Below are 13470 nucleotides of genomic sequence, written 5' to 3' on the forward strand. Positions count from 1 at the left end.
AATCACCATGTGGTTTTCCACAGCAGCTGTGCCATTTTACATGCCACCAGCAATGCACAAGGGTTCCAGTTTCTCCACATCCTTGCCAGTGCTTACTTTCTAGTTTTTTATAATAGCTATCCTAGTGGGTGTGAAGTAGTATCTCATTGTGGTTTTGATTTGCATTGGCATAATGACTAATGATGCTGAACATCTTTTCATGTGCTTATTGGCCATTTGTATGTCTTCTTTGGAGAAGTGTCTACTCAAGTCCTTTGCCCATTTTTTTCATCAAATGTTTTGGGTTTTTCTTATTGTTTTTGTGTAGTAGGCGTTCTTTATATGTACTAGATATCAATCCCTTATCAAATATATGACTTGCAGGTATTTTCTCCTATTCCATAGTTGCCTTTTCATTCTGTTGATAGTATCCTTTGATGCCCAAGTTTCTAATTTTGATGAAGTCCAACTTATCTATTTTTTCTTTGTTACATATGCTTTTGGTGTCATATCCAAGAAATCATTACCAAATCCAGTGTCCTGAAGGTTTCCCCGTATGTTTCTGGTAAGAATTTTATAGTTTTAGCTCTTATGTTTAGGTCTTTGATCTACTTTGAGTTAATTTTTGTATATGTAAGGTAAGAGTCCGTCGTCATTTTTTTGCATGTGGATACGCAGTTGTCCCAACACCCTTTGTTCAAAAGACAGATAGGCCCCACTGAATGGTTTTGGCACCCTTGTTAAAAGTCATGTGACCATGTTGTGAGGCTGTATTTATTTGTGGGCTGTATTGGACTTTTGAAGGTTAGGTATCTCAGCTTCCGTATATCCTCATCATTTCTTACTGATAGTATTGCTACAACTTCCTAACTACTCTCTCTAACTAGTATTATTTCTTGAAGTTCATACTTAAGGTAAAATTTATTTAAAAAAAAAAAACCATTGAATTCCGCTATTCAGAACCTTTTTCATGGGTTCCCCGTTCCTTGCAGGATGAATTTCAGCCTCCTTAGCTCTGCAGACAAAGCTCACCCTAGCCTGGCTCGTGCCCTCCTCTCCAGCCTTTTCTCCACCGCTTTCTTTCAGGCCCCCTTTGCTGTGGTCATGGGGGTTTCCTGGGAGCCCGGGTGAGAAGTGTGCTCTCACGCACCCCTGCTTGTGTGCCTGTTTCTCCCCTCCCTCCCACACTTGACACCGTCCTGCTTGTCCTGCGTTCTCTGAAGCCTTTCCTGGCCTTCTTTTTGAAGTTTGGCACTCTCCCTCTTTGCTCCTGTAACAGCCCAGACATTGAGGTGGCATTTCTGATCATATTTTATAAGTTTGCCTCATTTTCTGTTTGCTCTCTTTGATTTGGGGTCCCTGGAGGACAGGGATTTTGTCCTGTTCATTCTTTTTTTTTTTTTTTTTTTTGCTGAGGAAGATTGGCCCTGAGCTAACATCTGCACCAATCTTCCTCTGTTTTGTATGTGGGTCACCACCACAGCAAGGCTGACGAGTGGTATGGGTCCGCCCCTGGGATCTGAACCCGCGAACCCAGGCCGCCAAAGCAGAGTGCGTGGAACTCAACCACTGTGCCATGGGGCCAGCCCCGATCCTGTTCATTTTTTTATTCCCAGAGCCTGACTTTAGTGCCTTACACGACATCGGTGCTGAATAAATGTTTGTTGAATGAGATGAGTTAATCTAGTGCTAAAAAAGAAAAAGACAAAAAAAAAAAAAGAAAAAGACAAAGAACTGGAAGATATCAGATCAGGTATCAAAAATGATTTTTCTTTATTATAAACTATTGCTGTGCCTGAGGGGCTTTAAGGAAAGATAACTTTTTTCCTCTAATGATATTTTCCCTCTTTCTCCATGTTTGCTACTATGATTGTAATTATTATTACCCTCCTCCAAACAAGGATAAATAATCTTAATGATATTTTGAACGGAAGGAGAGAATAAGGAGGAACCAGAAAAAGAAAGACCTGGAGTGAGGGGAAGGTGAAGGAAATCATCCACCTCATTCAAAAGCATTTAACAAGTGACACTTCAAAGTTGAGTCAGAATTGGCTGGGTGCTGAGACACAGTTCTGATAGACAAACAGAAAACACATGTTCCTTAGGATCTTTTGTCACAAGTGCCTCTCATGCCTGTGGAAATTTGGAATAGACGAATAATTAATTATTTGCCTTAGCATATAGCATCTCCACGAAGAGAAGTTTTTGTCTAACTTTGCCAATTCTGTCTATATGGCCAAATCTGTGAATAAATGAAAACTTGTAGTCAGATCTTAGTTAAAACAGGTTGTCAAGAGAAAACATAAAGTCTTGCTATCAATGACCTGCGTAGCCTTCCTTTATGATACGGGGAGAACAGTGCGCCGGTTCTTCCAGTCCTCTCTGTGTGTGACTGTCACTTTCTTCTGGCTGTATTTGCGAGAAGTTAATATGTAGGCGGTCCAGAGAGCAGCAGAGTCAGAAGAGCAAATGTGGTTAATCTGCAGGGGTTAAGGGTGACAAGTAGGCAAGGCCGTTAGCCATCATTCAGGGATGTGTTACAGCTCTTCTGTTGTATCTCTGGAACCCCAGTTCTCTCTAACATTTTAAAGAAGCAATGTGGTCTAGTCTCTACCTTTGGTTACTTTTTGACCTCTTAATAACAGTTTGGGAAGTTTTCTCCTTAATTAATATGTAAATGATTCTAAAGTTAGATATTTGAAAAAGTCTAACTGGAGACTGTGGAGTTATCTGAGTCTGAGAATTTGAGATGGATGACTTCAAGAGACCCAGAACTAGATGGCTCTCACATTCTTTTTAGCCTCAAATTTTTGCAATTCAAAATGGTCATCCATCCTGTCAGAGACTTTTAGGGAATAATGCCCATCTCAGAGGGCTGGATTAATCAATGAGTCAAATTCCTGTGGTATATAATCTGCTCCCTGAGCCTTAGACATTTTTGGAAGCCTGAGGTATAAAAGGTAAAAACCCTGATAGGCCACTAGGGTTCTCGTTAATTCTAACAGATCACCTAAGAATTTCAGTTATAACCTGGTGGTACTCCAGGGTCTTCAAAGAATAATGTACTTTTTAAAGACGATTTAGGGCCGGCCCCGTGGCTTGGTGGTTAAGTGCTCGCGCTCCACTGCTGGCGACCCGGGTTCGGATCCCGGGCTCGCACCGACGCGCTGCTTCTCCGGCCATGCTGAGGCCGCGTCCCACATACAGCAACTAGAAGGATGTGCAGCTATGACACACAACTATCTACTGGGGCTTTGGGGGGGAAAAATAAATAAATAAAATCTTTAAAGACGATTTACTCTAGAGTGGTTTACATATGCACTAATTGGGAAGAAGCTGATTCAGTGGTTGAAGCCTCTGAAATCCTTGGATGGAGTACAAATGCTGAGATGGAAATGTAGTATGCTATTTGTATATTATTTCATTTCATGAAGTGGTAACTTGGCAGAGTCATATTTAGAAGTGATTGCACTCTATAGTCCTTCTCCGCAGCTCTCTTTTGTGTGGGTATAATCTCCTGCAGTAGTATCATAGACATTTATGCACTGCTGTTTGCATAAGCCTTTTATTGGAAATAACCCAACAAAATAGCACTCACTGCTAGCTTAGCAGAGTTGGGCCTTCGCTAAGGCTCATTTTCCTACATATCAAAAGAACAAAATCTTAAGTTAACGTTAGTAGGTTGACAGGATATTCACAGACAGGCCTTTCCTCTATCCCCTGCTCACCTCTTGAGGAAGGAGGTCAGAGGCCCAAGTGATATAATTCTATGGACAGCTGTGCCTAATGAAAACAGCCAATTCAAATGGACATTATTACTTTTCACTTTATTTTCTTACTGTTTATGAAACTTATTCCTCATTGCATTAAAAAATATATTTAACAGATTATTCCATGATACTTTATCAGGTTTAAAAAATCTAATATTTAGCTGTAATATTGAATTAATGCTAATGGGTTTACAAATTAATATTATCAATGACTTAAAGTTTGTTAACATTCTGCAACTTGTTAAACCTGGCACTTTCAGAGTTTTTCTCCTTCTTAATCCTAGGGATAAATATATGGTCATAGTGTATGAAGAAATATTTGTAGATTAAATGTTTGCCATTTTTTGGCATAGAGGACTCAATTTATTTTTTGAAGTTTGTATTATGGAAATTTAGAATATGATAAACTCTCATGTATCTTTCACACGGCTTTAGAAGTTAACATTTTGCTGTATTTTAAATTTAGGAAAACAACATTACTAAAAGTTTGGAAATTATAATGAAAATCACCTCTGGTCCCATCTACCTAACGCAACTCTTTTATCATTTTATTCTTCCATTCTTTCCTTAAAGTTATAATAGACAGATATTGTTTCCTTTTTCTTTTGCTGAACATCGTATCAAACGAAGAGCTAATAATAGCTACCGTTAATTGATGTCCTCCTATGCCGGGCGCTGAGGTAGTTGCTTTCCATATAATTCACAATAATGATGTGGTATAGGCATTCTCCGCCCTCCCCCACCCCCCACCCCCAGTTACAGATAAGGAACCTAAGACTCAGACAGGTTAAGTAACTTTCTCAAGAGTCTTATATCTAGTACTGTATATGGATTCAAATTACAAGGCCATGTTGTTTCCTCCCTATAAAGTGGCCTCTTCAAAAGCATTTTTTCATGTTGCTACACAATTACCTTTTTAAGGAAAAAGAAATGTCAGTACATAAATTTGGCCGTAAAATCTGTAGAAGCAGCACTAGGAGAGATGATGCTGAGAATTTAGAGGGATAAAAGGCGTGATGCCTGCCCTTCAGTGTTTATGCTCCAGTGCAGTTACCTAACCCCTGTGAGACACTACAGAGAATACAAAACAGGACTTAATGTGGTGTTATTAGCTGTAAATGTTACAAAAACTCTACGGAGAAGGAGATGGATGAGGATTTTGCCCCATCTGTAGATAAGGCTGCCAGCAGATTTAGGATTTCAGCTGAAATTAAAAAGACTGACAATGTCAAATGTTGGTGAGGATGTGAGACACTGAGAGCTCTCATGCGTGGCTGGTGGGAGTGTAAAATGGCAAAGCCGCTTTAGCAAAACAGTTTGACACAGTTTCTTAGAAAAATATACTTATCTATGAGCTCACAGTTCCCCTCTTAGGTATTTACCTAGGAGAAATCAAAATTTATGTCCATTAAAAGACTTGTACGTGTATATTGATAGCAGCTTATATAATAACCCTGCATAAGTTTTCTTTTGCTGAGTAACAAATGAACACAAACTACACCCATTTAGTAGCTCACCATTCTGTAGGTGGGAAATGCAACATGGCGTGGCTGGGTTCTCTGCTCAGGGTATCACGAGGCTGAAATGAAGGTGTCAGCAAGAATGAGTTCTCATCTGGAGGCTCCGGGGGAAAAATCCACTCTCAGGTCATTGGGCTGTCGGCAGAATTCATTCAGTATCTTGCGGCTGTAGGACTGAGTCCTGTTTCCTTGCTGAGTGTTAGCTAGGCGCCACTCTTAGCTCCTAGAGGTCACCTGCCTTCCTTGACATGTGGTCCCCTCCATTTCTCGTCACCAACAGTACATTGAGTGCTTCTTGTGCTTTGAATTTCTGACTTCTCCTGCCAGTTGGAGAAAACTCATTATATTATGGTTAGGCCAGGCCCACCTCAATAATCTCTATCTTAAAGTCAGTTGTACCATATAATATAACCTAATCATTGGGGGGAAATCTACCATATTTACAGTTGTGGGGATTATGCCAGATATGTACACCAGGGGGTAAGGAATCTTGCAGAACAATCTTAGAATTCTATTTACCACAAGCCCCCAATTGGAAGCAACCCAAATGTCCATCAGCAGGAGAATGGATAAACAAACTGTGGTATACTCTTAAAATGGAATACCCTTAGCACTAAAAAGGGACAAATTATTAATATATACAGTAACATGGATGAATCTCAAAGCCTTATGCTGAAAAAAGCGTGAAGAGTACTTATTGTATGATTCCATTTATTTCAAGTTCTAGAAAAAACAAAACTAATCTGTGACAATAGCAAATAAGAGTAGTGTTTTTGTTGGGGATAAGGATCAGGTGTGCCTAAGGATGGGCACAAGAAAACGCTTCAGGGTTGATGCAGGTGTCGTACATCTTGATAGGAGTGTGGATTAAATAGGTGCTTTCATTTGTCAGAACTCTTGAACTGTACTCTTGAGATCTGTTATTGCACTGAATGTAAATTTTACCTCGATTTATAAAAACTAGAACCTTACTCTATTGAATCCTTGTTTTATCTCTCACCAGACTTTTGGTTTAAGAAATGAACCACAATTATATATATATAACCACCATCAGAACAGTGAAAACTAGAAACAACTTGACAAATTATCTCGTCTATTTCCCTTGTAAACACTACTGCCTTGGTAAAGAAAAAAAGTTTAAAATTGCTAATGATAAAATCTGCTGCAGCCACCTTTTGCACTCAGGAGGGGAGTTAGACAGTTTTACCTTCTTGTGCTTACCAGCAGAAAAGATGACAGGGGGACAGATTTGCTAACAATAATACATCTTGAAGTGCAAGCACAGAATCTGGATGGAGACATTTTCCTTAGAAGTGTTTGGCAGGAGACATTTTCTTACTGCGATTGATTTGATCAGGGAATTCACAGCATTTTGCTGCTGCTCATGATTTGGCTGAGAAGTAATTGGTCAAGACTCCACTGTAGTTAATGAAGGACACACAGCATTAATTTTAGTGTCTGTGACCTTACCCGGCCTCTATAGAAATGGTCTCTAAGATACCCAAAGGTTTGATGAGGTTGTGAGAAAAGGACAAACTTAGGTAGATGGATTTCACAAAACTGCCCTTTCCAATTTTTATGCTCTTCTTTTAAAAAGTTTTCTCTCAAACTGTATTGTGGTTACCAGGGGCAATGGGGGTGGGCACAAGGGGTGAAGGGAGTCATATACATGGTGATGGACAAAGAAAAATGTACAACCCAAAATTTCACAATGTTAAAAACTATTAAAACATCAATTAAAAAAAAAAGTTTTCTCTCATATCTACTATGAGATTAATTTCCTATGATACGTTAATTTCCTGTGATGCCCTGGCTGGTTATTGACTTCAGATTTTAAGTGCATAATGAAAATATTTAGGTGGCTGTTAAAATCATTATAATTTTTTAAGATTCTTTAACAGTTTAGTTATCTTAAAAATTCTGAATTGTGCTTTGGTTCTTTTTGATGAGGTGTTGCCAAGTGCTAGCATTTTAAATGTTTAAATTTATTTTCTTAGTGTCTGGAACATTTTCTAACTGACTTTCTTCACTCGGGTCCCCGTTGACACCTCTGTCCTCATTTTAGGCTCTGTTAGTCGTCAGGGTAGTCTTCCGAGTGGTCACGGTTCCTTTCAGTGACTTTGAGAGAATTAGTAAACACCCACAACATCCTACCCAAGTTATTTATATGTTGAGTGTTAATATAATTAGAGTAAACTAAGAGTTTCAGAATTAGAATTGTGACATTCTTTGAGTTCTGAGAAATGACAGAGTTTTTTGTATAGGTAACTTTTATATGATAATAATCCCTTCTGTGTAGTTGTATCTATAACAGTTCTTGATTTTTCTGTATTAAAGAATTATTAAAGAATATAATTTTGGCTTGATTTACTTACAAGTAATGCAGTTTATATAAAATGATTTTGCGAGATGAAAGCTCTTTGTCTTGATCTCCAGGCATTAAAACAGTTATTCTTTAAAGTATCTACACACAAAAAGACAAATACTATATGATTCCACTTACGAGGTGTCTAAAGTAGTTAAATTCATAGAAACAGAAAGTAGACGGTGGTTGCCAGGGGGTGAGGGGGGAAGGGAAATAGGGAGTTGTTGTTTAATGGGTAGAGTTTCAGTTTTGCAAGATGAAAAGTTCGGAAGATCTGTTGCAAAACAGTGTGAGTGTATTTATCACTACTGAACTGTACGCTTTAAAATGATTAAGATGGTAACTATGTTATGTGTATTTTACCACAATTAAAAGTAAAAAGATTATTAAAACATCTACTATGTTGTCCATTTTTGAGATGAGAAAACCAAGGCAATAATTATAACCAAGACATGTAAAATGTAGTTTACTCTTAAGTTGACTTCAGTTGAACAGATTCTGTCTTTTAGTCGCATGGCGTGCAGTTTCTTCCAATTGTGTGCTGTGCTTCAGTGTGGTTTTCTTCTGGGGCAACTCCTTAGTCCATCTTTTTCTCCATTTTTGACTTCTTAGCTCATTCTTACACTTAAGCTCCTTCCCAAAATTGTCTGATTGGTAGATTTAAAAAAAATTTAATATGAAACAAACCATAACTGAAAATGAAGTAGGCAAATAGTGTAACCTGCGGCTGTCTCTTTGCCTAGTACTTCAACCTGTTAATGGGGACGTTTAAAAAAGATTATCGAGCCACCACTGTGTGTCAGGCACTGTGCTAGTGTTTCCACACATGTGTCTTGAGAGTTGGTCATTTATCAGAAATAGATCAAATTGGCCAGACTCCAAGGAACTCCATATTATTATTTTTTAATATTGTTTTGGCCATGGGAATATTTTTCTGCTTGGAACAACTTATAAAATTACTTAATGAGGATATTCCTAATAAGAGTACATTTTGGTGTTAAAAAGTGTGCTTACAATGTGTTTTACTAATGCAGGGAACTAGTTCCCAGTATGTGGATAGCTGTAATGTTTCTAAAGTGTTTGTTATGCCAGATTCATCAGATTTCTATCGCTGGGGGCAAAGCCCGAGAGAACAAGAGAGTGTACATTTCCTTCCAACCGTCCCCCTTCCTATTACCATGCACAGGGGAGTGTTCGTGGCCAGTGTGCTACATCCTGCTGAGAGGAATACTGTGCATCACCATGTTTGTTTTCAGCAGTTATTTTTAGCAGCAGATCTAGAAATTATTAGTATTTTCATTTTAGGGTATACTTTTTTTATTCATTATGATAATTCCAAGAAGAGTAAATAATTTTAGGTATGTGTATGAGTGCATGTGTGCAGTATGCACACGTGTGTATGTGTGTGAGAGAGAGAGAGAGAGAAAGAGAAAGAAAAAAAAAGACATCCCCTTAATGACAGGAGGGGGTAGAGGCTTACTCAGTCTATTATCATAAAGCTCTGCTAATGTAGCTTCTGAGTCATGTGACTGCAGAAAAGGCTATTATCTCAATGAAAAGGAAACTGGTTTTTAGAGCAAGCAATAGAATAGAAGCAGGAAGAATTTTCGAGTGTTCCACCATGCTGGATTGTCAAAGGGGGATCTGTCTGATCAGCAGCTAAAAAAGGATTTGTGAGGCTAGTTTGTCAGCTATCGTTAGAAACAAATGATAGAGGAGATAAGCGTCGGGCGCTCAGCATGTGCTTAGGTTTACATCAAGGCGTAATGTTGGTTTGGGTTAAGAGAGGAGATTTATCCCTGAGGCAATAAATTTATTGCTAATTGTGGGTTTTTTGGTTTTTTTTTTTTTGAAGAGTGGTGCATGGTGTTTTTATTTACATCACTGGTGGAGATAAAGACAAGCCGCTGAGCTCTGGTTTGAACTGCAGAGGCTGTGGACAATTACAAGGTGTGTGTCACAAGTGCTCTGACTTCATATTTAGTAATGTTCTTGGAATTCTGTGTGCTCGTGGATTGGATGTGCATGTTGTGGAAGGGAGAGCTGAGCATGACAACCAGGCAGTGATAATGTTCTCAGGCACGAATAGATACAATGCGATCCAAATTGATTCCTTCCTGGTCCTTATTCTTTTGTGTTTATTTAGTGATTAAAGGTTTCTTGCAGTTTCTTTATGTGGCCAAATATAGTCTTATGCTTGTTTTAGGAAAATTTTGGTAAGCATTTTCTAAAATTCAGAAGAATCCAGTGCAAACCTTAATCATTAAGGAATAAATATAAGCTTTATATTTGTATCTCTGTGTTTATTTTTTTTTAGTATCCTTTTGTAATTCAAGCTTAAAAGAGAGCTTTGCAGTGAATTTGAAATTATTTAATTTTTGGTTACGTAATAAATAAAGCTTTCTTCTTTGGCTGAGGCCCTGAATGATTTTTTTGTTATATATAGTACCTAACTTTCTCTGATTTATTACATCTTTTTGGTGCTATATGCAGAAAGCTAAAAACATTTAGTTAATCTTCAGACTGTGCTTGTGCACTTTTGGTCATGCTAATACTATTAATTATTTTAGCAGTCTCTACCTTTCTCTTAACCTTGGAAGGTGTAGTGCTTAAAAATCTGAGGTTGGTAAAAGATAACCATAAGCTTTATGTGAAGTGGGTTAACTATTATACAATGTGTACCTGAGGAATGAATTCACTAATATGTTTGTCATTTAACTTCTAGACCACATATGCCCAACTTGGGTGTGTGTATGTTTCCAAATCACATATTTTGAAAATAAACTACACTGTGTACATCTCCCTTTTGAAATTGACATTGGTGAGGTAAGAAATCTATCAGGCTGTTATGTACTGTATAGATAGTTTACAAAGAATTAATTCTTTTATCTTTTCCAGTAAAAGATGATGGTGAGAGCAGCTCAAACATAATTTGTAATTATACTAAGTGCAGGACATTCTCTTCCTTATAATATCTACAAACCGTATCTGAGCACAGTATAGTTTAATAAATCATTAATGTTAAGTGAGATTTTAAAAAAAGCAAACACTAGCACCCTTAGTTTAGTCCATCTACATGAAAAGGCAACTTGGTTCAAATAAACAGTTAATTAACTGTGATCATCCTGGAATTCTTTTTTTTAAGTGTAGAACTCGCCCACATTCTTAAGTATGCTGTAAGACAGAGTTACATAATGATTTCAGCCCAAAAGTCACTAGCATCATATGTTAAAATTTTTGAATGATAAAATTTTTATAGCGAGATTGTTTGGGCTCTCTTTGTTTTCCTTTTAAATTTTATTTAGTTGCCGTATCGAAAACCTTTGAAGTGATCCAAGGATTCTGGAATAATTCAGGGTTTTTATTGAGCACACTATTATTACAAGATACTCTATTAAACACTATGAGAAGAGACACAGGCAAATAAGTTATTTAAATCAATGAGATAACTTGTAACTGGCACTGGAACGCTGTCTCACTAAATGTAATTTCGTTGTTAGTGCCGCTGAGTCAGTTTGACTCCTAGCGCCCCTGTGTACAGCAGAGCAAAGCTGTGCCCCATCTTTTGCGCCATCCTCTCACCTTCTGGCACTCTATCAGACAACACTCCGCTGCCATTCACAGGGTTTTCATGGCCAGTTTTTTTGAAAGTGGGTGGCCAGTTCCTTCTTCCTAGTCTGTCTAGTCTGGAAGCTCCACTGAAACCTGTCCGCCATGTGACCCTGCTGGTATTTGAAATACCAGTGGCATAGCCTTCAGCATCACAGCAACACGCAGCCTCCACAGCATGACAACTGACAGATGGATGGTGTGGTTCCCTGACCGGGAAACAAACCTGGACCAATGCAGCAAGAGTGCCGAATCTTAACCACTAGACCACCAGGGCTAGCTAAATGTAATTATCCTGTATTTCACAGGAGTTTTAAATCATGAAGGGGAATTTTTTGTCAAACTTTTTGGCCAATCAGAGAATATGTTCCTGATGGCTTTGTGAGTGACTTTTCACACGAGCAGATTTGAATGGTAGTTGTAACTCCATGTGTGCCAGTCTATATTTCCTTTGTTTCATATCAGAAATAAGGTAATTTTATTTACAATTTCTTAAAAATAGAATAGTTTCTGTTCCATATTGTGTTATTTTTCTCCTAGGACATCAGATATCAATCCTTTACAATTTTAAAGTACTTTTATAAAAGGATTAATATACCATGTTATCTAAAAAAAAAAAATCTTTACTTTTGAAGATTGGGGAGGAAGGAAGAACCCCAATCTTATTATTAGAGTTAAAAGACGCAAGTTTTGACGTTAGGGTAATGTCTAAACAAGCCAGATGACTAGGTTGCAAATCCTGCTACACTTCAGAATTCCAACCACAATAATTTACCGCAAATATTACAATCACGTCTGATCTTGTCAGGCTGAGGGGGTTTGCTTCTTGGAGCGATTTTTCATTTTTAGGAAAGATGGGTAAGAAAAGATGGAATTAAGGGTGATCTTAGTGTTCAGTGTTGTAAAACTCAGTGAAATATGTTCATAGGAGTTTTTTGGTTTTTTGAGATAGCAGAAGTTGGGGAATATTTAGGCTGGATTAAGGTGTACTGGGCTGTGTTTTAGACACAGTTTAATTCTTTGGAAGCCATGGGGCTATAAAACTCACGTAGTGAAAACTTCTGTGCAACAGCTAGCAAATTGTTCCCGGGTACCTCTAACAGGATTTACTCTAAAAATTATCGTTCAGAAATACTTAGAAAAGTGTAGAATCAATTGGCTTAGCCATTTCTCTCACAAGTGTGGCAGTCCTTAACGTTCTAGAGGTGAAACGTGGCGATTTCTGCTGCATATTCAGTTGTAGCAAGCACTCTCTTTCACCGAGCTCGTAGTTAATATGTGGGGTTATAGCTTGTAATATAATAATCACTAATATTGTATAGCATAAACATACATTTGCTTTAACTTTAAGGATTACTGGTTATTACTATTTGTTTTTTTTAAAGATTTTGTGAGAAACACCAAATACTATAATCTTGACATTGAATGAATTGTTTCTTCTTAAAAACCAGTCAAGTTGAGAAATATATTGAAGTAGAAGATAGATGTTTGGTTTCATCATTTTAGATGTCAAATCAGATTATGATAGTAAATTAATTAGCTAGACTACAGGGTTCTAAAAGTGTTCTATGAAGTTTATATTTAAAATTCATGTTTTGTTTCTGTAAATCCTTAGACTCTAGTCAAAATAAGTGATAAATATTATGTTGAAACTTGCTCAGATAACAGGAACTTTTTTTTTTTTTTAATTTTTTGTTTATTGCAGTAACATTGGTTTAGAACATTGTAAAAATTTCAGGTGTACATCATTGTACTTCTATTTCTGCATAGATTACATCATGTTCACCACCAAAATACTAATGACAACCCATCACCACACACACGTACCGAATTATCCCTTTCACCCTCCTCCCTCCCCCCTTCCCCTCTGGTAACCACCAATCCAATCTCTGTCCCTATGTGTTTGTTTATTGTTGTTATTATCTACTACTTAATGAAGGAAATCATGCAGTATTTGACCTTCTCCCTCTGACTTATTTCACTTTGCATTATACCCTCAATGTCCATCCATGATGTCACAAATGGCTGGATTTCATCGTTTCTTATGGCTGAGTAGTATTCCATTGTGTATATATACCACAGCTTCTTTATCCATTCGTCCCTTGATGGGCACTTAGGTTGCTTCCAAGTCTTGGCTATTGTGAATAACGCTGCAATGAACACATGGGTGCATGTACCTTTACAAATTGGTGTTTTCAAGTTCTTTGGATAAATACCCAGCAGTGGG

At 37.7% G+C, this 13470-nt stretch overlaps 1 protein-coding gene across 17 annotated transcripts in view; it reads left to right on the forward strand.

Moving 5' to 3' along the window:
• The window catches only part of NCOA2 (nuclear receptor coactivator 2), a 283737-nt gene that overhangs the window by 137151 nt on the left and 133116 nt on the right, over positions 1–13470 (forward strand). For 2 of the 17 annotated variants that reach the window (XM_087420440.1, XM_087420453.1), the window contains exon 3: positions 9490–9584. The exons of the other annotated variants lie outside the window; for them this stretch is intronic. The gene's annotated coding sequence lies outside the window, so the exon portion shown is untranslated. The remainder of the gene's footprint in view (positions 1–9489; positions 9585–13470) is intronic. 17 annotated transcript variants of the gene reach the window in all.

This window comes from Ceratotherium simum, chromosome 31, assembly GCF_057802395.1.
Source record: "Ceratotherium simum simum isolate JZ-2026a chromosome 31, ASM5780239v1, whole genome shotgun sequence".
Taxonomy (NCBI): Eukaryota; Metazoa; Chordata; class Mammalia; order Perissodactyla; family Rhinocerotidae; genus Ceratotherium; species Ceratotherium simum.